Below are 23451 nucleotides of genomic sequence, written 5' to 3' on the forward strand. Positions count from 1 at the left end.
TAAAAAGCCAACCATTGTTTTTCCGTTTTTGAAAAGGATATTACAATTGAAAGCCGAAACAATTTTGAATTGCAAGATAAAAACTCTTCCTGCAAAAATTGTGAAAAATGACAATGCACATACAGGAAAGGACCTTGGAGAATAAAGAGAAGTGAAAGTGCTGGGGGAGAGGATAAGAAGAGGAGAGAGAAGACAAAAGGGGTGGCAAAGACAATCTTTGTAGGCTGTACGGTAAAAGAATATCTGTGTGTGTGTGTGTGTATGTGCGTGTGCGTGTGTGCGCGCCTGTGCACACATCTGCGTATGCATGTGAAGTGGGACAGAAAGAGGGGGTGTGTTCTCTTGGAGACAGCGGGAATGGCTTATTAGGAAATCATCCCTCTTAGCCAATGGTTTTTAAGAGAGAGGCAGATGTCATTTGACTGAGAAGTACCACCTCCCACAGCCAGCACATCTCCTTCAGTGTAATGCAGCGCTGTGTGAGAGCACCACTGTCACTGCTCTCTCCTCTCTGTGTTTCTCTCTCATTGTCCACAGACACTTTCTCGCCTTCTCTCTGATTTTTCTCTCTCTCTTTATCTGCGCTCGTGGTCCCTCTCCTCGCCCCTCCTCTCTCTCCTTGCCTTCTTCCCCTCTTTCTCTTTCTCTCTGACTCTGTCCCATAGGCAGAGATAGGATCTGTTACATACAGCAGCAGACACCAAGAGCCCAGGTAAGACCGTTTTTTTCGTGATTTATTAACTGATGGGTTATAAATATTAAAACAGAAAACCTTTTGCTCACTCTCCTTTGTGCTTAAATTGATTTCTCTACATTTCTAGTTTCTCCTTGCTCTGTTTTGTTGTGAAAAAATTGTAGTGGAGATCTGATTGTGTTAAGGGACAGTGGGAGCTAAGTTGTTAATATCTTTAGTGAAGCACTCAAATATGGTTTCATAAGAACTTTCATCGCTGGTAAGCTGTGACAATGACAACTTTAGGAATCCGGCTTCAATCATAAGAGTGTCACTGAGAGGAGTGTAGGACTGTTAGGATAAAATCCCAACGACATTATACAGAAACAGATATAGGGAAAGATGCAGAGGGAAAGAGATGCATACAGTAGCAGAACAAGGCAGACAGGCAAATGGGCTTTCGCTGATCAAAGCTGGTGGTAGGAAGTGAGTTAAGAGTTGCGGGAGAATGAGCTCAGGTGTTCGTTCACAGATCAGCAGGTGACGAGTGAACTTTATTGATCTGGAGCTGGCATCCTCCCAGAACTAAGCTCAGGCTAGAGAGAAGCTGATGTGAGAGACTGTCTCTTTGGTACAATTATTGAGCGTTCTCAGTTGGGACTTCATTTACAGCAAAGAAATCCTGCTGGAGAGTCTGTCTGTTTGGTGCAAGAATAAAGGATAAAGGACGGTTGCTCTCATCCACAGACCTTCTGTGTGTCTGAATGTGTGGATGTATGTTTGAATAGATCTTCTGCTCCTGACTAATTGACAGAAATTGTAAATCTGTGTGTATGTGCATTAACTCTTAATGTGCTGTAGAAAGAGGATAATTAGGTTCAGTCCATTGCTGCATGATACAGAAAAAAGGTTAGGTCATAGTGTAGGTTATATAGTAATTGCTATTCATTGATATTTATAGCATTTGGAAAAGAGTTTCTTTTAAAATGAATATGTGAATTTGCATAAATGACAGAAGAGCAATTTCTTCTTGTCCCTGTCATTTAGGAGATGTATAAATGTGTTTAAGATTGCCCATGAGCAATGTTCAGCCTTTGAAGTTTAAATTAACAATAGCACAATGCAATGTTGCATCTGAAATTCAACAGTGAAGCACATTAGTGTCACTTAAATCATGTCTTGTGGAGGGCTTGGTTGCTGTTTGCACTGCCTTGGAATTACTTGCAGGAGCTTTGCAAGAAGGCTTTTACTATAATGATTGATGTAGACATTAGTTGAAAGGTGGTCTTTGCTGATAAGTAATCTCTGAAGTTCATCTTTAGCTAATATTTTCTCACGGACTGATGCCCTATCGCCTGGTTCTGTGGTATAAGAATATTCATCAGACTGATGAATTTAAATGAAATCTGAAAATAGCTCAGAGCAAAGTTGCGTTAGGTCTCATAAGTAATACAGCGGTGTGCTTATATTTCATTCATGACACAGTTTGCAGCTCGCGCTTGGACTGTGGAGAGAAATGAGAGAAATAGCTTTGTAATGTGAAAAGACATTGGTTGTTGAGGTAAGAGAACATCCAGACATGATGCAGTGGGAACATTAGGAGCAGAAATTGAAGCATCAGCTGCACTTTAATTGTAAGGACCCGCACTGAAACTTGTTCATTTGAACCATACTGTCCACAACCACAGAGCCACGGTGTAGCAGTTTTGTAGCATTGGTGCCATTTGGTGGGCACTGTAACCCACACAGTACTGAGAAGGAATCATTAGTATGGGCTTTTTAGAAGGCATACAACTTTAGCAAAATTAATCACACAATTCTTCAATTTTAGTTACGTAGTCACCAGCCAAGAGACGTAATACTGTTGTGGGGTAGTGCAGTATATAATGGGCATCTGGTTTAACATATATATAACAATGTGTTGATGTTATCTAGAGATGCCTCAGCTCCTTGCCTGACACAGCTTCTGTCATTAACCCAGCACTCAGCCAGAGACCCAGAAAAATATCCACATTTTCAGGAAATTAGAGTCAGAGAAATGGGGGAAGCTGGTGCCTTTTTCAGTCCGCTGAGGGTTCTCCACTGACAGCTACACTCCGTCTTTTTTTTCTGGTTGGTTGTGAGCTGCCCCAGGTGTGACAGGCAGCCGGAGTAATGGGGGACATTTGACAGATGCATATTTCCAGCCTTGAATGCTTCATATAAAGAAGATAGACGGCATGGATTCAGGCTGAGCGGGGGACAAACTGTTGGGCTGTGAATCACCCCAATGAGTGTGCCGCCTCTCTGCTCGATTCATCTGTCACGTGACTCTCACAACCCGTCCAAGTTACTAATTGCATCCCACCATGATTATTGATTGATATACGAGGGTGGTATATTGGACTCCTGGAGGCAGGCATTATGTCGCACCCGCTGAGGCTGGTGGTCAAGTTACAGGCGCTGTGACTACAAGTATGAGCAATCAATGATTTAGTTTCAGAAAACAAACATTTTGAATGCAAGGCATGACTTCTACATGGAGTGTGTGTGTGTGTGTGTGTGTGTGTGTGTGTGTGTGTGTGTGTGTGTGTGTTTTAATTTGATTCCTACAGCATCATAGGGGATTTGTACTAATGTTGGAGACTTTATGTGATAATTAATCTTTCATAAGCCTATCAGGGCACATAACCAGGAGTCAAGGCCAAGAGATTACATTACAGTTTGTACAGTAGAGCAGAGTGTTTCTTGGCAAATAGACTTCATCCCACAGCCAATCTGTTCAGAGAAAAGACAAACAGGGGTGGGGAGAGGGGGGTTTGCTATTTGCTATATATTTGTCCCTTGTGGGCTCCTATATAATTTGAAATTGCTGTACTCTTTCAATTTTCAGGTGCTGCTAGTTATGAAGCACCCATGCCCACTGGCTCATTTATTGAAATGGACATTTAAGTAATTTGATCTTGTTGTTACTCTTCATTTTAATTAATGTTGTTGATGCAGTGTATCACATTTAGTACAATATACAATAACATCATAGCCTGGTTAACACCAGACCCTTCTCAGTTGTAACTGAGAGTGGGTCTGGGAAAGGTTCATTGACAGTTCATTGACAGTTCATTTCCAAAGGGGCGTCACCAACGGACGCCGCTCAAATGCCTCTCGGTCCATTGGATAGTCCTTCAACCAATCAGACCAACGATCCGGGTGACGCTGTCGCTTCGGTAGCCGTCATATTGAATGTAAACAAAAAGCTGCTCGCCATCGCTGCGCTATCGTCGTATCGTAAAGCCCGCCTCAATGGTTGTGATTGGTGTAAAGCCCGCCTCAGCGGTTGTGATTGGTGTAAAGCCCGCCTCAGCGGTTGTGATTGGTGCCTCGATTTTGGGAACATTGGAAATGGGTTTGAATGGGTTCTTCGCCAGACTGACTTGCAGAGCAAATCTCAAATTTGCCAGAAGTTCTTCAGGGTTTACCCAGGCTAATAACATCATAGTATTTATCCTAATTAATATTAACATACTCAAATTAAAATCAGTCAAATCAATCAACCAATTAATTGATCAATCAATATGCAAACAAGACTAATAGTCTTGATTTTAAGCTAAATGCTAATGCCAGTATTCTAACACGTTCACAATGAAAATGCTAACATGCTGATTTTGAACAGGTATAAAATATTGGACAAATTAGAACTGACCTGATGATGGTGTAAGAGGAAAAGTTTGTGGAAGTCATTAAAGCCCCTTTTTGACCACACGGACTTTAAAAAAAAAACAGGGTCTAAATTTAGTTCCAAGTCTTTGATGGAGGGGTAGTACTTTCTGAAAGTACAGGACTTTTCAGGGTGGGGTGTGCAGGGATCGCCTTCGCTGATTGGTCAAGAACACACAGCACTGCTGCTTCAACTCTGGTACCACTTAGGACAAGGGAAGAACATTTCTCTTGGTTTGATAACATTAAAAGTAAAGTTAGTTTTTGCTCTTGGCTTCCCGACTCATTTAAAAAAAGACAGCGCTGCGGTGCTGTAAATGAGGGAAATAAAACATTATTTTCAGTTTGTTTCACAGTGGTTATGCTCTAAAGCACAAATAAATAACCATCAAACCCTCGACAGATGATTTACTGTGGAGGCAGACACTTCATTTGAATGCATTTCATTCATTACATCTAACGTGCATCAGTAAATACTATGCAGCAGTAAATGTCGCTGCAGACTTATTTGCCTAATTTTAACAGGATTTTAGACCACGGTGGAAGTTTAGATAGTAGTGGGCTAAAGGAACCTTATAGTTACTTTAAAAGTTGTCCCTGGGATCAAAAGTCCCAGGAATTTTGGGTCGAAACCTCGTTTAAGATGCATTGTCTGGTAACTATGAATCTCTGGACAAGACTTTGGACTGAAATTAACTGGACATTTTTCACTGGACAAAAAGTCAGAGGATAACCAAAATCGGATTGATAATCTGAGGGCCATTAATGTCTGTACAAAACTTTGTGGCAAATTTATGCAGTGGATGTTGAGATATTTCAGCCTGGACCAAAGTGGTGGACTGACCGACTGACGGTCAGACGCCGCTAGCATAGCTCAAACAAATAAACCAACATTAATTATTTTGACTTTCACCCTGCTGATAATTGCCACATGAGAAATATGTGTGGTAAAGAAATAAAGTTATTCCAAAAATAGGTAGTCCCAGCCACACGTAACGGTACTGTTACGACAACCAAAAGCACTTTCAGTGATAACAACTTACCTAAGTGCAATTCTGCAATTCATGGTATTTTAATTAAATAGAGCTAATCAAAGTGATTTTTTTTGCACTTCTTTAATGACTGACGCTGTTTCTTTGTCTTAAGAGCAACCATGATTTTTAGCCATTTCAAAAGGCAAAATGATTCCAGTTCCACTAAGTTATGGACAATTAGTTATTTATACAGTACAATAAGTCATGGACCACGAGCAGGTGTTCTGTGTTGCAAATTAAACCTTACAGCTGTTTTCCTTTCTTGTGTGAGAGCTTTGCTTGTTACAAAAAGCTTAACAGGACAGATGGTTTAGTGCATACATATTTAGCACAAAGGACTCTCTGATTTATTGTATATCTCTGTCCTGATATGATGAAATGAAAGGGCAGAGCAAGTAGGAAGCTATTTGTCAATGACATAATTCTGAAAATAGGATTAGATGCATCTGTAGAGCACTTAAAAGAACTGTTTGCAGTTACTATGCATGCAACTCCAACTGCAAATATTTAATAACATAAAGAGCTCACTCCCAGACTTTGGACACATACATTGAAATTGTTCATTGGCTATATTGTTCAACAGTGTAACATAGGCCTAATATTGGTTATTAGATTATGAATGCACACCTTCAATTCGATCAGTTAATCTATCGATCAATCCATATTCCAGCTTTGTTAATAAATCACTTACATAAATACTTAGGCTGGCAAAAGTTGAGCTATAACATGTTACAATATTAATAAGAATAGTTTTCCAGTATTGATACATACTGCTCTTTGAATTGACATTTGTATGCGAAACCACATAAACCAGTCAAATCAATGTTCAAAGCAATAAACTGTGTTACACTGTAATACGTTTTCATGTGTAAAAACCATAACTCTCTAAAATGTATTTTGTTACTTACTTGGATTTGACTTTACTTACGATTGATGTGTTTGACAGATAAACAGCTCTATATTTAGAAAATATTATATATTGCTTTGTGCAGAGGAGTGTCGGTGTTCATCTGTCGTGACAACCTCTTCATCTCCATCACGAACAAAGTACTGAGGTTCAAATGCAGTTTTAAATCAACAGGAGCACTCTAGACCACCTGCAGAACCTTGCTGGACGGTGGGTTTTTTTGCCCCCTTTTTAGTTGCGGGCTTTACTTCAATTGGTTGTTGACGCAAGAAGAAGAAGAAGATTTTTATTTATTTATATTAGGACAATGCACATTAATCAACATTTCTGTAAATGCGCCATATCATTAAACTACCGGCGGCCACATTTATTTTGAGGCTGTGTGGTTAATTCATGGGCAAACTCACACACAGTCACCCCTTCCTTTACAGCTGTACTCCTGCAATCATCCAGGATACATTATAGTGCCAAGTCTGAGCACGGCCTCTATAGCAATATCCTACCTAAAAAGTGTTTCCAGTATCAATTACTCGCTCCCGGCAGGTTTCAACTCCACAGAGAGAATATCATCACATCACATGGGGATCTTCTAGTGTAAACAGACTGTATGCATAGAATATGATTAATGACCTCTGATTTTAATATGCACCACATTCATCCTGAGGAACATGCATTGGGATTTGCTGAATGTTTGAGAATAGAATAAAGAAAGCAGATGAATTCATGCTGTTCTTTTATGAGCGACAACTCTTTTATTTGCCACATCCGTTGGCCCATGTGCTATAGAAATTCTACTATACTACATACTATTTTACCATATATATTTTAATGAGTGAGGAGCTGAACAAAATGCTATGATGGTGTACACATTAGCATGTTTGTATGGACTGGGATTTCTTATTTTCCTTATATTCCTTATATGGAAACATTGAGTGTGTGTGCGTATGTAGGTTTTTATGTGTATGTGTGTGCTCATCAAGTGATTAACAATGATAGGAGCATCCAGGGATTCCTTGATCTCATTACCTGTGCTGACACAGGGCAGTAAAGCATCACATTAACATCAGATCAAGGGCAAGTCACTCAAGGTGGACCTTTAGTGATGCTCACTATAGTGAAGTATATCTTTTATATGGGTTCTGTGTGTTTCATTCATTCATTTTAATTTGTTGGTAAGTCAAATTAAAAGCAGTACATATTTCACTTATCAAACCTCTTTAAATTATGTATATTGTTCTGTCACTCACTGCTGACTGCTCTGGTTTTTCAAAAAGGTATGGAAGCTTGGTTATGGCAAACAATTGTCACCTTTTTTTTCACTGTGGCTTAAAAATATCAGAATCCATTTAAATAAAGAAATCTTCCTCAGAGGACACCTTTTAGCAAGTGTTACCCATGACATAGTTAGTGGCAATGATTTTAAGCTCCCATCCCTCTTCACATCAATTTGATAAAGGGCAAAATCTGGAAGCTATTATTTGGGCAGAAGAATCCTTACGCTCAGCTCGGCTATTGCTACTTCACATTGCTACTCAGAACACAAACACTTTTTTTCCCAAGTCTATTGGATTTGCTGACCCTCAACACCTAACAGTTTTCAATTACATTAGCCACCATCCCCCACCCCACTTGGAATACAAATGTAAGAGCGTGAACATGCCTTATCTCAAGGGTCTTTGTTGAGTAACTGGCTTATTTGTCTGTAGCTCTTTCCAACTAACCACATAGGTTATTATTTGGGTGTTATGTGGTTGTCAGGCAGTTGAAGAAAGCTGTCACAAAACCTGGTCAGCCTCCTGTCGGTCCAGCTTGGAACTCCGTCACCCCTATTAACTATGGATCACTGGCTATATTCACTAAATCTTCCATTCACATAATAGAATTAGTGCAGCAATACGCTTCGTCCTCAATGGTCAAATGCGTCTTTTTCTCCTCCCTTACAGACTCTCCGTCTCAATTGACATTATCTTTTTTTTTTTTTTTTATTGTCCCGCTGTCTTTGAGGTGTCACCAGTAATTACATCTAATGAAAGAGGAAAAGAGTTGCTCAACTGAAGAGAACACATGACCTCTGGTGAAAACATGCTGTTCCTGCTATCGCTCTAATGGAAATGTGCAGCTGCAGTCAGTTGGAGTTGATGTGATGCCACTTTGATATTCACAGGTTAGCACAGGTTTTTGAACCAAACACCCCTTTGTGTCCAATGGATTCAGGAAGAGAATATACTCCTACATGAGAGGATGTCACAAGTAATGACTGGCAAGTGAAAGATGTACACTTTACCACTTAGTAATGCAGACTTAAGAGGTAGGAGCCCAGAGTGATCTCATTGCAGCTACTTAAGAGGAAAGTATTTTTGATTCACCGAGTCTCTCTTTAACGCCACTGTTGCGTCCTGATTTGCCATAATAAGTAGCTACCTCCAAGTGGAAATTACAAGTAAGACTGCAATATGTAATATGTGAATCTTGAAGGCTGCAATATTGCGCACCTGGTGGTACCAGGACCTAAGATAATTCCCCTTGGAAGGCTTGTCACTATCTCATTTAATGTCTCAACATTTATACACATCCTTACTGCTAGTGAGTCAAAACAACGTCTAACATGAAATGGCAAGGCATGGAAGGGCTGAGATTGGGTTTATATTTAACATTTGTTATGATTACATTACTTATGATCCAAAGCTAGCGAGTTGACAACTTTGCTAACACAGTCAAACATTAAGCCAGTGCAACAACACAAGACATAGCAAGCAAGCTAATTTTACTCACTAGTCCAAATGCAAGATGTCTTGTAGCCTTTTATTACGCGAAGCTCTCGCCAACGACTAAAAGCCCATCTGAGATTTACTCTTGTTTACCCTTGTTCTGCTCGCTCTCAGCCACCCAAGCCCACTCATCGCAGTAAATAATACCTTTTTTTTTTGCAGATTAATACATATCTGAGGGCGAAGCATATACAAAATAGAGTACATATTTGGTGCAGTATTGCGTATTTATAGCACAGGACGATATATTGTATTGACTCAAACAGTGCTTCATGGTAAAAACAGGAACATGCCACCCAACGGTGTGGCTCATTTAATGTTTTAATGGATTTTTAATTAGTTCTTTGGACAACAATGGCATATGTTGTATCAGGATTCGGCTGTCACACTGAGTGTTGCTGCAGTCTATTAATTATATATTATGTATAATATGCTGATGATCCTGGTCTTTCTTGATATGAGGTATTTTATATTTTGCCTGGCTTATACTGTAGCTATATGCCAATCCTTCGTGCAAGCAGAGGAGTGCATGGCTATATTGCCCCACTTTGTGCAGTCCATATCATTGTAGTTATTAATTTAGACTTAATTACCATCCACATTTCTGGCACTGTCATTATGTGTAAACAAACGAACACACCCACACACTCTCTTTTAACAACCCTCTCATTTTATTTTATGATTTATATGAGCGTATTGGAAAATGAGACATCAACTTCAATTTTTTATATTTTTTAAATATCTGTGCATGTGTGTGTGTGTGTGTGTGTGTGTGTGTGTATGAGTGTGATGGCATGGTAGCCCAGGGCCCTGGTCTTTAGAAGTTGGTAATCTACTGATGTTAGCCCCCTCTCTCTCTCTCTCTCTCTCTCTCTCTTTCTCTCTCTCTCCCCTGATGTATTCCCCTGTCTCTTGTCCTCCTGCATGTGGTATGCAGAACGACAGACAAGCATTAATTGTAAGAACATAAGAAACTTACACTCAAATACTATAGGAGAGGGTTTGTGGACCAGTGATAGGTATTTTATAAGATATGTTAAGTCCCGTCCTCATAGTCATAGTCAGTCATCATGACGTTTACAAAACTTAGGCTACTGTTCTGTAAAGATGAAAATGTGAGTACATTCAATCAGGCCATACAACTCTTTAATCAGCTGTCCACTGTGACAGTTGGATGCAGAATTTCTTTCATGAGTTAGATTTAGCAGCCAAACAAAAGATATTATGACAGTTTGAGCAAAGTCTTGGCTACCTGCCTAAATGGCAAGCAGAACTGATGGACACAATCTAGTTACAATTTCAAGCTGTGCTTATCAAGTTTGAATGTAGTAGATTCTAGATCAGTGATCATCTTGTATATTGTGGTACTGCATGCAGTCAAGGGACAAGAGGCATATAAAGCTGCAGCAAACACAATAAAAGTATGCCACCTGTAATGCCAAGTCTTGTAAGGAATCCAGCCAACATCACATAAACTTCATTACTGTCTGTTAGAATAGCCTGATGTTTTTATTTACAGCTGTTTTATTGCTGTTCGGGTCTTTTTACGATTTGTGGATGAGCTGCTGTGAGGATCAGCTTTTATCGATCACATTTCACCCTTGTGTCCTGACACCTGGTGTGCAAGGATCAGTGTTGCAGGTCTTTTTTTCTGTGATGGCCCTTTGCTCTCTACAGCAGTTGCAGGTTTCAAAAGGCCGCCTGTTGATTTGCTTTGCTCTCCATACCAGAAGATCCCATGGTAGTTCATTATTTAATTACACTCCAACCTGCAGCAGTAGGCTGTGTGACATGTTTGTTTTTTTTTCTATTCTCATTTGCAGCACCACTAGATACAGTTTCTCTGCTCTTTTGCATCTAATTAGGACAGGCTGTGTGCCTCCAAACAATGGGATAATGACTGGCACTTGCTGATTTCTTGTGCTGTTGCTGAGTGCCTCCTGGCAAAGAGCCAGAGCAGAAAATGTGTTAGTTAAGGTGGTAGGGTGGGGTTTGCTTGTGCGACAGACTACAGACTATGTACTACATTTAACAATTATATATTATATTTAAATAATAATATATAATTAATTAATTATATCTATCTATATCTATTTGGCTATCTGCCACATGGCGAGTACATTTTTGTACCAAAATAGTTCTTAGTTTTTCAGTCTTCATTTTGGCGAAGGTGCAGCTACTTTCTTCTGTTGCTCTGCTGTCTGCATGTCGGAGCTTCGTGGGGGACGGGCCGACACACACGCAAACACTGGTGCACACACCAGACGCCAGCCACCACGTCACTTCTGTTTACTCATAGCTATCGTTTACCTCAGGCTAAATAATTAGCTAGTAAGTGGCGATTTTTGGCAGCCAGCCTTCCAAAAGATAGAACAATGAAATTAAATGTTAACCGATCATCAACCATTGACCGACAAGCAGGAAACCGTCTCAGTTTACCTGTTCGAGAGGCTCTGACACATTTTCCGCACTCCGAGTCCGCGGACAGCTGTAGGCTTGTACCGGTAAATGTTCTTTGCATTGTCAGACACATTCCACAGCCACTTTACTGACACAAGTCCGTGGCGTTTATGTCCGAGCCTATCTCCACCGCCTCCAGCTGCACGTTGTAAACTGTGTGGTTTGGAATGAAAGGAAGAAAACGGGACAGAAATAACATGGCAGATATCGCTCATATACATTTTTTGTTTTGATGATGTAGTTAAGGCGGCAGGCGTGTGTTACTTAGGCGGCCGCCTTAGCTGCAAAGTGCTGCGGGAAACCCTGCTTGGAATGGGAATCACTCCTTACACAAATGTGGCAAAGTCAATTATGGGGAGCAAAGTTATAGTTTTGCTACCCCACTTTTTGTCTTAAAATAAACTTATCATCATACAGTACCCACAAGCAGGGGATTACATTAAGCAGCCTGTATTAATGATAATTTTACCAATTTACTAGCCTCGTGAGACCGTCCTGATCTTGCGAGCTCCAGTTTTCTACTTGCAGATCAGTCTGGCATCTTGAGATAGAGAAAATTTGGAACCGTTCGCCAAACGACCGACCAATTAGCGTTGGTTTTGAGGCGGGTTTAGGTGTGACGCAACGAGAAGGGACTGTTAGTCTAAACACACTAAACCAGCATAGGTGGTGATAGACAGATGGTTTATCCAATCAGCTAACCAGTATTTTCGCCCCTTCCCAAAAGTTCTCCAAAGGAAAGTTCCCAGATGGATATGCCGAGCAAATGCAAAGCAATCCATCTGGCGGAGTCAGGTTACCAATTTACAGCGACTGACAAAAATAAGTAATACAAAAATCACACATTTTTGGTATTTTTGGCTAGTGTATGTTGAATGAACCTGCTTGGCCCACTGACTGCAGACAAACTTTAAATAAGCTAAAAGAAGTCATTGTAAGCTAACTTTGCCAGCCAGCCCACCTAACGTTAGCTTGCTGATCGGACAAAGATTACGCTGTGGAGATAGGGACATTCGTGAAGGAGTCCAATCAAAGAGTTGTCTCTTTTAAGTGTAATGTGACTATTAGGGGTGTGCATCTCTCCCTTACAGGATGAGCCGTGGTATCTAGATACATGGGCTACGATACATTTTAATATGAAATGATTCAGTGCGATTTGATGTTGAAACGATTCGGTGGGATACGTTGAGATACAATTCAATCTGATACAGTTATTTGTTTAATTTACACACATTCATTTCCCATTATAAATTAAAATAAGCCAATTCTATAAAAGCATTGCCTACCTTCAAGTAAATATATATTTTGTGAAAGGGACCAGGAAATAGCAAAGCTAGGACATGCTAATAGTATACATTGTAACTTCAATTTAATTAGCTAGCCACTTATAACCAAATCACATCATCTCCACGTTAAATGAAACTGCGTCCTTGCTGCTGTAGTCTTATAGCCGGGACACACTTAGCCGATTATCGGCCGTGAGACAGTCTAGCAAGGTCAGTGACGCGAATCTGTTTGGTGTGTCCCGTGCTATTTCTCGCTTAAAATGTTCTCAGAAACATGTTTCAGTGAGCTATTTTAGTACAATATGAGATCGTATTCTGAATGGCCGCCATGACAGTCTGGCTTTGAATTTCCGGAGAAAACAAACCCATGTGAGGCGTTCGTCCAATCAGCTGCCGGTTTTCATTTCTTGGGCAACAATACATATTAGCGCTGTCTTTTTGGTGTGTTCTGTGGCACTTTTTGGACCAACATGGGGAGACTGATCATCTCGACTGGCTTTTCTGCCGAGGGTCAGCCGTCTGGTTGGTGTGTAGACACCTTTAGACACACCTTGTGACTATTAATATTTTGTATTAGCCCTGTTGATTTTAAATATTTAGGATCTAATCTAGACCAGTGCAGGTGGCTGTTTATTGACTTACTCCAAGATGTTAGGTGGGGTAGAAATGCAGGAAATTACAATTAGTTTTCTGGGGGAAGATGATAAGACCCACTAGGGCTGGGCGATAAATCGATTTTATCGATTAATTCGAGTGTGTAGTTAACGTTGATTTGTTTAAATGAAAATAGATTTTCTCCTTAACATCCGCCGACGCTCCCGGCTCAGCCCTCCCCCCGCGCGTTTGCCATAGAGATACACAAACATGGCAGCGACTAAAATTAATTATAATATATATATATATATAAAAAATAATGAGTGTGTGTATGAGTCAAAACCAAATAAAGTTAAAACTTGTTTTGAACAATTTCTTTGTCATCTGCAGACTGATTTTAAGTAGGGGGAGAAAAAAATCGATTTAAATCTTAAATCGGATTTCTTTTTTAAAAATCAGGGATTTTATTGTTATGCCATATCGCCCAGCCCTAAGACCCACAGACCCCCATTGTACCAGGGCATCACCTCCTGGGCTCTGGAGGGGCTTTGGATTAGTTGGTGCTTTAACGGTTAGTATTGGTTGTAACTATCACAAGAGTTTTACTGATGTCAACTTAAACACACTGCATAAACTTCACAGCCATCCACAAGCATGATTGACATTTACAAATGAATATCACACAGTGGCAAAATTGTCCTCAACTGATCGCATGCCACATAATTTGCTACAGTAATTTTGGCTAATCAAAGATAATTTTGACTTTTAAGAGCTATACTGTGCCATGCATTGACTTTCCACATCTGTAAAGGTTTTTGTTGTGAATGATGTGGGTTTAGTGGTGGATTGCTTTTTTAATATAGCAAAAAGTATGCAAGGTTTCTATTATGAAAAGAGAAGCAAAATCTGCAAACAATTCCATGGCCAACCTCGATAAATAATACGGGGATATAAGTATTAGACCCCAGGGCTGGACTGGCCATTGGGCATTTTCCCGGTGGGCCGACGCACTTTTGGGCCGTTTCCCGGTGGGCCGACGCACTTTTGGGCCGAATCGCCGATATAAATAGGCCTTTTTTAATTTTTTGGCCGGGCCAGCCCATAAAGAATTCACAGCGGCCCATTGGTTAATTTTCTTTATTGGCACTGGCCTGACCCAATCAAATCCAGGAACCCCCTTCCGTACTCCGTGCCGTAACTTTACGAATCCCACTATGGCCACGCCTCCCGGCCCTGACACACAAGCGGTAATAGTTATGCTGGAAGTTTAGCATCCACCGTTAAAATGGACAAACGACCACTAAAGTGCAAGGGAGGTGCAGAAAAATTACAGGAGAAAAGTATTAAGAATCTACAGGCAGATTCCTCAAAAACTTCGGACATGTTTGGGGCTGTAGTAGCTGCTTCAACATCAGCATTACCTGAAGTAGAGGAGGAGGAGAGGTGGCTGGCTATACAGAGAAGCAGAAACAGCATCATGACAGGGAAGAAGGCGAGGAGGAGGCGAGTGACCATGACAGGGCCATGGGAGCGAGTGAGGAAAAGATGGAAGAGAGAGTAGATGACGATATGGTAAGGAGTGGGCAAATTAACAGGGAAGGGAGGGAGGCTGTGTGTGTGTGTGTGTGTGTGTGTGTGTGTGTGTGTGTGTGTGTGTGTGTGTGTGTGTGTGTGTGTGTGTGTGTGTGTGTGTGTGTGTGTGTGTGTGTGTGTGTGCGCGCGCGCGTCACGTCATAACGACAACAAGCAGTTTGTCTGTAACGTTAAAGTTAGTGGCTGTCAGGTAACCTATCTGTTTAAGCTTACATTGAAAATGCTAGCGGTTAGCCTGTTGGGTAGCTGAAAAGTCTTCATCACTGTTCCTTGAATGGTTTAATTAGCTTCTCTTGTATTGGTGCTCTTTTCCAGGGCATATACTACTCAGCTTTATTGTAGCTTTTGGGAAGGGTTATGGTTATGGTTATTGTATTTAGCAGACACTTTTGTCCAAAGCAACAAAATATGAATCTTACAATAGTTAAAATAAAATTTAAAGTTGCTAAGCCAATATTAAGCAAAATAGTAATAATAACAATAATGGCAATACAATATCAAATATCAATAATAAAAATATATAAAAAATACCATAAATATACAAATCATAACTCTAAGAATGAATTAATTATTTAAGTGTAAGATCAACAGATAAATCTTGACACCCCTCTTGAAGGATCCAAAACTATCACATGAACGCTGAACACTAGGCAACTCATATCTTAGAATGCACGCATATTTTAAGAGGACTGTCTGCAGGGAATGTGTCTGACCAATCACAGTGGGTGTGGGCCGCCTGGTCCAAAAATGCCAGGGCCGATTTTTTTGTCCCAGTCCAGCCCTGTTAGACCCCTTTGGTCTTTTACTGAAAACCTGGTGATCAGGCCCTGATTTCCTTTTTAAAACTGCTTTTTTTGTGTTTTTAATGGAGCAAATCTTTTTGCAAGCTCATAAATCCTCTATTTTTTAATCAGATATTGAGATTACTCTGAAATGCATTGAAATATGAAACCTTGTGTATAAATTGAATGCATCCACATGCCGACTTTTGTGGATAATTAAAAAACAAATAACCAATAATTCAGACTGCAGCTACAGCTCTTTTTTCAGCTGGGTAACTCAAAGCAGTTGAGTTTCACAAGTCATAATTCTGTCACAATAGTCTGCATGTAGAGCAAAAGTTATACAAGCAACATAAACTAACACCGCTAATGCTGCGTGTCGAGGGTTTTTTGGCGGGGTATTTATCCTCTAATTTCTGGTTATCACTGCTTACTTTCCTCTCTTACAAATTCTAGATACCTCTTTGTACAGAAATCGACGAATGCAAAAATAGGATGTGAAATATTATGGTGTATATTTTTTGGAAATGGATGGTTTAAAAGGAGTTCTAATTGAAAGTAATAAATAATGTATCGCAAGTATGAATGCTAGCTTGCAAGTACCGTGTTTTTTTTGTTTTTTTTTCTTCATGGACATTTTGATCATCTGCAATACCATCAACTTATGGACATCCAGACCACCAATAACAATAAAATAAAAAGCATTCTGCTGTTAGACATCTTCAGCTCAAGGCTGGCACTGGTGAGGAATGCCCCCTCCAAGCTATGGTCACGCAGCCCACGTCCAAAACAAACACCTGCCTGCTGCTTTCATTAACAATAACAACAGCTGCTGCTTAAGCTGTGAAATTTTGAAAAGATAACGAACAGCCCATTGCGCAGTTTAAGCACAGCTCAGGAATATTTAAACATAATGAAAGATAAAGTGGCTATGACCTCATGTCCTTGACTAGCAAATTAGCAATGCTGTCATGTCTTAAAACATACTGTGCATCAATTCATACAAACAACTTTGTGAATACAGTATTAAGAGTATTATGAGATTCCTGTTTGTGGGATGCATACGATGAGGGGTGAACCTATCAGGAAACCACAGACAAGGTTGTGTTTAAAGGTCCCATGGCATGAAAATCTCACTTTATGAGGTTTTTTAACATTAATCTGCGTTCCCCCTGCCTGCCCATTGTCCCCCAGTGGCTAGAAATGGTGATAGGTGTAAACCGAGCCCTGGGTATCCTGCTCTGCCTTTGAGAAAATGAAAGCTCAGATGGGCCGATCTGGAATCTTGCTCCTTATGAGGTCATAAGGAGCAAGGTTACCTCCCCTTTCTCTGCTTTGCCCGCCCAGAGAATTTGGTCCACCCATGAGAAAGAGAGAGACATCATGGCTTTCAAACGAGCAAAGTGGCAGTTGGTCAAGGCCACACCCCCACCCTCCACCTTGCCCCCCCTCTCTCCTCCTCAATAGTTACAGACATAGAAATGGCACATAAGGAAAGCTCTTTGTGGGACTGGCTCTAGTGGCTGTAATTCTACACCAAGGTTGAATTTTGGGAAAGAGACTTCAGATACAGTATTAGGGGACCACTGAGGTCTATATAAAAGCATCCAAAGAGCACCATGTCATTGGACCTTTTAAGGAAAATCATTTTCATCTACTACTGTAACCAAGGCAGATACAAGGTGTGTGTGTGTGTGTGTGTAGTGTAGTGTGGATACACACTGCGCCAGCTGTATCGTGTGATACGCTGCTAGCTTACATAATGCCTCGTCAAACTAAAGTATATTAATTGTTAACTGATAATACTGTAACTCCAAGCATTACCATCGCAGTCCTTGTACTACATTTTAATCAAATTTTAATCATTAATTATTTTAATCATCAGCCCAAATCTTGATCAATTAAATCACACATGAATTAAAACATGTAGAGTTCCTGCTGGTACAAGCATTGATTGATCTCTACTGACTACTAGGAAAAATGCCCCAAAATTATTTAAATGTTCTGCCAAATTCAATGCATGTTTGGCTATTACGACACAAATCATCCCATTTTCGCACAAAGCATATTGCTACCTAAAATGTATCACTGGACAAAAGGCTAGCTGCAGTGTGGTTCTCTGGTTGGATAATGGAAACGGACAAAGTAATTGAACTATAAATCAACTACTATACAGACATTGAATTTAGAGATATATATTTTATTATTTATCAAAGGTAGAAAAAAAATGAAATTAAAATACTGAAACAAACTATGTCCTGTAGATGGCTAATAAACTTTCACTTTACAACCAAATCAGGCCAGGTTTTGATTTCTTTTGACCTTCAAATTACCAAGTGAATGCTAACTGCCATTTATTACATGTAAATGTGTTTTACTATTATTGTTTGGGATTCCTTTTTTGATTGTTTGTATAGCCCATTTCTAAACAACAAGTGTTTTACAACCAATTCAAACTAAATGAGCTAAGCACAGCTTTTCTAAGGTCGGTTATTGCACGTTGAGTCGTTGACTGTTTATATCTCATCCCCAGAGCGGGAATCTCTGGACTCTGTTATTGATCATTTTACTAAAGTAAAAGACCTCATTCCTTATTTTATCAACCCAAACGGCATAGCTCTTTCTAGATCTGACACATGCAACTTTGTACTTTATGTCTTTGTCTCCTAAAAAAATACGTTCCCGTACACTGTGACTGCATTCTCAATTATGTTTTTAAGGGAAACTTATTTTCCAGTGGCCGAACGGTCACTAACGAGTAGTTAATGTTAATGTTATGAATTGAAACAAAACTACTAAGCTAGCCATGGCAAAAGCTACATGTTGCTATCTGTAAGCAGCAAAACAAACACCCAGAGAGCATTTTCATTGTGGCAGGTGATTTCAATCACTCCTGTCTAAAGACTGTTCTGCCCAAATTTTACAAAAACGTGGCCATGAAAAGAAGAAGAAAAGAAAACTCTGGACCAGGTCTACACAAAGGTTCACGGGGCTTATAAACCTCTGCTCACCTCATATTGGACATTCGGAACACCTGTCCCTGTTCCTGACCCCAGCCTATAAGCCCCTCCTCAGCAGAACAAACCACAAATCAAGACGGGTGCAGATCTGGACTGAGGCGGCTTCCTTAGCCTGGCAGGATTGTTTCGAGGACACCAGGTGGGAGCTCTTTGATCAGCTAGACATAGAACTCTTAACCACCACAGTCCTGTCTTACATCAACTTCTGCACAGACATTGTAACCTTGAAAAAAACACATATGGGTGTTCCCCAACTAAAAGCCTTGGTTCATCAACAGAGTCTGGGAGCTGTTCAGATCCTGGGACACAGCGCTGAGATCAGGAGACAGGGAGGAGTACAGGAGGGCTCGTGCTAATCTCCAAAGAGGCATCACATCAGGAAAGCGGTATTACAAGCAACGCATTGAGGACAACTTCAATGAAAATAACCCCCTGTGCCTTATGGCAAGGTGTAAGGAACATCACCGACTACAAGCAGAACAACAGTCACCAAGCCTCCACTGACCAGTCCCTCCAGGATTTCGCGATATCGCGATCGCGCCAATTCACGCAAATTCAACCAATCCCTGTGAATTAGGTGCGACTCGCAATTTTGACCAATCACCGCAACTTTTCCGCAAATTTGACCAATAACTGGAGTTTCCAATGACTTCAACCAATCCCAGCAGTCCCACATGCACTCTGAGAGCCAATGACCAAGCGGGAGTGATAATGGGTCAAATTAATTTTTCTTCTTTCTGACATGAAGAAAGAACATCTCACATTTACCAACAAAAAGTACAGCGAAAGACCATGCAAAACATTTCAGACCATCCTGCCAACCTGTATACATTTTAACAACAGTGTACGCTGTAAAAATGTTTTCACTCTGAAGTCTCACTGCCGTATTCACACACCTCTTCAACAAGTCTTTGACAGCAAGCCACTGTCCCCTCCTGTCTGAAAACTATAATTCCCATACCCAAAACCTCAGCCATCACCAGCATGAATTATTACCGGCCAGTTGCTCTCACCTCTGTGATTATGAAATGCTTAACGTATTTGGACCAACAGATCCATATTTGCATCGCACTGCATGCAGCTCTCACACACTTGGAAAACCGCAACAGCTACGGTACTTCAGGATGCTGTTCGTGGATAACAGTTCTGCATTCAACACCATCAACCCAATCAAACTGGTCAACAAACTGGAAACACTGGCCCTGGGAGCCCTTCCCTGTCATTGGATTAAGGACTTTTTCACTAACAGACCCCAGCACGCCAGGCTTGGCCACCACTGCTCCTCTACCATCACTCGCAGGGTTCCCCAAGGCTGTGTTCTCAGCCCAACCCTGTACTCTCTGTTCACACATGACTGCACCCCCTACCACAATTCCAACACATACATTAAATTTGCAGATGACACAACAATAGTGGGACTCATAACTGACAATATTGAGACTGCCTACAGAGAGGAGGTCCGGACTCTAACAACCTGGTGCAAAGACAACAACCTCATCCTCAACATACAAAAATAATTCTTGAGAATCCTGAGACGTAACCGGCTTCCCCAGAGACAGCTGATGAGTTTCTACCGCTGCACAATTGAAAGCATTTAAACATATTGCTGTACTGTGTGGTATTCTAGCTGCACTGCTGTGGACAAAAAAAGAGTATTTCTTTATATCATTGTTAATATGTGTATTTTCTTCTTCTATGTGTATGAGTGAGGTGTGTGCATATATTGTATATTGTATTTTAATGCAGAAAACTGGATTGCTCCAAATAAGTTTTGTTGTGTAAATATATACAATGAGAATTAAGATCTATCTATCTATCTATAAGAAAATCATTAGGGTGTGCTATTCTTTCTCTTTTGCCACCTACTTGAAAATGAGCAGTGTTGTTCACACATTATTCTATCCAACCTTATTGGATAGAATATTGACAATTTAACACATAGTTTGGGCAGGACAGTGACTATCCAAATTCAAATCCAAAAGAAGTTCATCTGACAAGAAAATGAAAAATATTAGGATATATCCAAGTTTCATTGTTTTACGCCAAACATTAATACTATTGTGTTATGAAATGCTATGCATTTTTACTCCCAACGAACTGCTCCACAGGTCTTTTGAAGGAGACACCAGCTCCCAGTGCACGTAGTGATGGTGGTATTGAGAAAGAAATTTACTATTGATTATTAGTAGCTGAGCCAAACTGAAAGGGATAGGATTTTTAAAAACTTTGTAAGAATGCACCTTTGATGCAGACCTCAAGCTGCAATTATTGTAGCTCTCTAAAGATAAAATACCCACCTGCTAATCTCTACTGTAATTTGACATGGATTTCAAAGACAGGTTCAGTTCTACTGTGTATGTAATCTGGTTCTCCTAAGGTGTTATTAATCAAAGACATTGATGAAAGGTAGGGGCTTTATCTGGCACAGTAGCAATGCAGAGACTTTAAAAGACCCTCTATGAACTGCTTTAAATTGCTAGAAGGATATATTTCACAATATAAATCTGAAGTAATGGTCAGAAGATGCTATATACATGAAAAAGATTATATTCGTGCTCACTATAATGGTGTTGAAACAGCTTCCATGCTATACTTGCTGTGTTACAAGCAAATTGTCTTGTTGGAATGATGGAGCGGCGCAATTTTTACGATGCAATAAAAAAAGAAAGCCATCAAGATAGTGGAAGAGCAAGAGAAACATTGTCTTTTCAGTTTTATCCTGTTCTTCGTCTAGTAATTTTTTTACCAACGTTGTTTGCTCCTACGTCTGTGAAAGTCTTAAACCAGAAGCTTTCCTCCTAAACTGAACCCGAGAGGTGAGCAGCAACCAGCTGCTGACTGATTGGACCTGTCAGCCCTCAAAACATTTGATTGGATTTGGCCACGGTGAGGTCTCTGCTTTCACAAAGTGAGCCAGCCCAGGGTTCTCCACAGAGACAGAATGTTCAATAAAGTCCCACTTTCAACCTCCCTTTTCTCCTTCCTCTCTTATGCGGGAAGCACAATCAGATAAGTGCCTCACCCAACAAAGGAGATAGGGCACTCACACCATGAGCCCATTTGTCATGCAGCATCTTCCCACCCAGGAGTTGATAGAGCGACAATTAGAGCTCTAGTGTGGGAGGTTAAATATTATTTTAATCAGTATCAATGTGTAATATAGTCCTGGGGACTTTCTATCAAAGTTCCACATTTAATTATGACACAGAATAGAAGACCACTTGTGGCAATACATTCTCAGTGACGTTTCATCCTGCTGGCTAACACTTTATTAGTGTGCATTTGTTCAGTGGAAGTGTATCTGTATTATCAGCAAATTTCTGAATATAAAAGGGATGGTTCGGATATTTTGAAGTGATGTTGTGTGAGGTACCTACCCCAAGTCGGTGCACACTAGTTTGGAGAAGCAGAAGGCACTGCGTACTGAGAAAGACTGAACGGGTGTAGGAATACAGAAGTTCTACAATTGAGAAAATGTAGTGACAAAGGAAAAGACTGTCTGACTGCAAGATAAAGAGGCTAAAATATTCTAAATACAGTGTACACTTAAACTGATATTGATTTTTTTTTTTAAGTGGGCCTTTTTTTTAGGTGTCTAAAGTGTTATTTGCTGCAGCCCTCCATCCACAGCTGTACATAGCTTAGCTCGGTACTCCTTTCTGCTTCTCCAAACTGCGAGTGTGGCAACCGGCATAAAATCCAATCTATCCCTTTAACCTACTTTGGAACTGAGAGAATTATTTAATATTATATTGCCTATATCTTAACTAAAGTATTAAAACTGCACATGAGAGATTATCTTTCTTGACTGTTCCTATCCATTGCAAATGTGTTTCACTTTAAAATGGATCGAAAAATGTATTAATATTAATATAGGTGTTTTAGAAAAGTGTAAGAACTTGAGGCTGAAGTTGTACAGTACAAGTTACTCTTAATTTTCTTTCTCTTTAATGTAGACTTGGTTAACTCTCCCAAATGGTCTGTTCCTGAATTGCAGTCACAGGTCACACAAACTGCAGAATTATTTAACATGTTTTGTTTTGTTTTTGCTTTTGACTATGACTATTTTGCTCTGTAAATGAAATGCTTATGATGTATAACATGCGCTATATAAACAGTATAGACATTATTTAAATACTTGAAGAACTCCTTGTTTCTCATGTCATAATTGTTTCCCCAAAAGACGTGCAATGTCTTAACTCACAAAAATGTAAACACGAAATCCAGGCTTTATAAAATGTATAGCACAGAGTTATTCTGAGAGGCTCCTGAATGTCATCTACTCTCCGTTTAATTGCATGTTTATACAGCTCCGTCATTTTCATAACATCACACCCAGTTCGCAAAATGTTTTGATTATCTGAAGTTGATCTTGTTATTTTGTGAAAGAGCACACTGCATTGCCTTTAGTAGCAGCCAGATTTCTCAACTGGCAAGCATTGAGTATAATCTCCTATTTTAGAACCTTAAAAAAGCAAATTGATTAAACAAAATGTATATATGGGGCCAGGAAATGGAAACATGATGATTATCAAAATAATGAAGCTGTACTGATTCAGACAGGATTGCCCTCTTCATGACTTAAAATCCTCCTTCAAAAAATGAAATATGATGGAGCACTTTGAAAGATGATACAGTGGA

At 40.1% G+C, this 23451-nt stretch overlaps 1 protein-coding gene across 2 annotated transcripts in view; it reads left to right on the forward strand.

Moving 5' to 3' along the window:
* The first annotated feature begins 678 nt into the window (after positions 1-678).
* Positions 679-23451, forward strand: part of thsd7ba (thrombospondin, type I, domain containing 7Ba) — a 181675-nt gene continuing 158902 nt past the window's right edge. For both annotated transcript variants that reach the window (XM_028591769.1, XM_028591770.1), the window contains exon 1: positions 679-712. The gene's annotated coding sequence lies outside the window, so the exon portion shown is untranslated. The remainder of the gene's footprint in view (positions 713-23451) is intronic.

Source organism: Perca flavescens, chromosome 11 (assembly GCF_004354835.1).
Source record: "Perca flavescens isolate YP-PL-M2 chromosome 11, PFLA_1.0, whole genome shotgun sequence".
NCBI classification, from domain to species: domain Eukaryota; kingdom Metazoa; phylum Chordata; class Actinopteri; order Perciformes; family Percidae; genus Perca; species Perca flavescens.